A 2,597-nucleotide genomic window follows, 5' to 3' on the forward strand; every position below is an offset into this window, starting at 1 on the left:
TAAAGCTACAGTATATTGCTGATAACCATGAACAACAAAATTTGCTGATCTCAAAAGTCAAAGCCCTGCTACTATCTAGTTAGTGATGCATTCTGTTGAAATAGAACAGTGAAAACTGTAATAATACAAACTGATGTTCAATATACTCACTGAATTTTATAACAATATTTCAATGCTCACTAAAATTACTAACTCACTAAAATTACAAATTATATTTTCATAACTGTATTTGTTACATGAGCCCGTGATAGTAATTAGATCCTCATTACACTAATTGCTTTACAAATTCAAACTCTTTTTAGAAAAATTAAGGAATAACAAGCAGCAATATATCCACTTCTACATATTCAACATTCAATAAAAACAAGAACTCTTCCTGATAATGCGTATCAGAAAATGTATGTTTTCATTGGCCAAGGTGGGCGGAAAAGAAGATAGCAGTGGCAATCAAGTTCAATTAGGCCAATTAATTTGTATGCTTTCCATAGTTTCTCAAAAGAAGTTGGCATGGTGAAAACGGGGAATGCACAAGAGTGTTTTGACTTTAGTTTCTATTCCTCGACACTGTTTATGAATATAATTTATGATGAGATTGGGGCTCAGAAGCAGTACAGGGAAAGAGTCTACAATTTGCTAACCTCACTAAGTACAGAGACTGAATTACTAAGATCTGGGATGTGAGCACTGCATCCAGGGAGATCTGGAAGAAATTTCTGAAACCTGGCTTCGGATCGGCATAGCATCGGCTGTTGGGTTTACTTGGGGAGTGAATCATCGGACAGAAGATCTTTCTCTCGTTCCCTCCTCTCTGTATATCTGACTTTGTAATAAAAAATAAAAATAAATCATAAAAAGAAGTTGTTTCAAGATGGTTCCTTGGCAGGATAAATACATAGACAAAACAAAACAAAATATTTTGCAATGTATCTTATACTTACCTTGCTTTTGAAAATAGTACCTGATTTTTCAACATAACATTATTCCTAAAATGCATATGTTTTATTTGACACATAGCTTCAATAAATTACACAGCTCTACTTTTGAAAATGAAAATTGTATACTCTGGTTTCTCTTCATATCGTATAATTCTTTCACCTTTTACTAAAGATTTCCGTGGACAGGAACAGTTCTGAGTCTTTAACAAATTTTTTGAGGCTTCACTTCTCAGCGGAGCTATAAAAAAAAAAAAAAGAAAATGAGAATTGTAAAGTGTGTAAACAATTTACTAACAACTGAAAGCAGCTGTAGCTATCCAATTTATTCACTAATTCCAAAATAATTCATGGAGTTGTGGAGCTATGTCTTTTGATACTTCCTGGTTCACAGCAAATCTCTATTGCATGATGATGGTGTTAAGTAGCATGCAGCCTGAATCTCTAAGAGCGCCAAATGTCAAGATTATATATTGAGTACCGTGTAAATGTTTTCTGTATTTGTTGCACGAAACTCTCTGCCAGCTAAGTTTTCCAAAATTTAGGAAATGTCAATGTCCATTTATCAAATTCAATCTTCAGGTAAAAATTAACAAAGAGCCTTAAGGAAAATATTATTTACCCACATATTTTTTTCTTTGAAACCAACCAAAATAAGCATCATAGAAATGCACATAAGTAATTAAAAATAATGCTGATATTACTATAACTGAAAATACACTTAATGATTCAGTTCAATACATGTTTCCTATGATAAAACATACAATATTTTGCCCGAAACCTAATGTTTATGCTTAGAGAAAGTATGTAAAACTGTAATTAGAGTATAAGTAAATCAGCTTTGTGATTGCATTGAGTAACAGAATAACTGTTGCTTGATTATAAAAACAGAGTTTAGGCAGCTACTTGTTTTTCTGTCTCAGAAAATATATTCCTGAATGATTGTCATTTCGGAATCACCTGAGTGATTAGATGATAGGCAAAGAAAAGCAGTTTGTTATGCTTGTTTTAGATAGTTATGCTTTATAGCAATGTAGACCCTGAAGTTACACAAATAATGAGTTGTTCAAATCCCTTGAAACATACCCCATCAAGGCATTCCAAACATCATTTCAGAGCATTGCATTAACATTGTTCTATAGCTTTCTGTGTTAGGTCTTTTACTGGGAGCTGACTTGCCTATCTTTCAATTTCATTACAGAGTATTCATGTTAGGTATCATGTAGATCAAATACCCATATCTTACAATAAAATCATAAAGGCATATACAAAGTTAGCTACAATCTATTCAGAATGTGTTTAAGTAATACATCCAAAATCAGTAATTAAGGGCAATTGCTAAAGAACAGTAACATGTGATCACATCTATTCAGTCAAAATTACGGGTGTACTAATGGCTTAAATTCTATGAATTTTAGAAAAAGATTCTCAAGCTTTCATAGCTTTTGCCCTTTCTACATTCTGATTGCCTTCAAATGTGCATATGTCCAAATGTTTAAAGTATTTATTCCTCACCTCCTTCTGTGGCTTTTGGTTTTTGTGCTTCAGTTGCTTGCAATCAAACAAACTCATAGAATAAATAATGTTATTTAAACTTCAATGAAATATATAGGATATGAATCTGCAAAAAAATAATCACCTGGACTATAAACAGAGAAATAAGAG

At 32.3% G+C, this 2,597-nt stretch overlaps 1 non-coding gene across 1 annotated transcript; it reads left to right on the plus strand.

The window, feature by feature from the left end:
• Window positions 1-1,057: 1,057 nt before the first annotated feature.
• Window positions 1,058-1,175, plus strand: LOC118760499 (U5 spliceosomal RNA). Its single transcript, XR_004996807.2, has one exon. It is a non-coding gene; the product is annotated as a U5 spliceosomal RNA (small nuclear RNA).
• Window positions 1,176-2,597: the final 1,422 nt, after the last annotated feature.

This window comes from Ochotona princeps, chromosome X (assembly GCF_030435755.1).
Source record: "Ochotona princeps isolate mOchPri1 chromosome X, mOchPri1.hap1, whole genome shotgun sequence".
NCBI lineage: Eukaryota > Metazoa > Chordata > Mammalia > Lagomorpha > Ochotonidae > Ochotona > Ochotona princeps.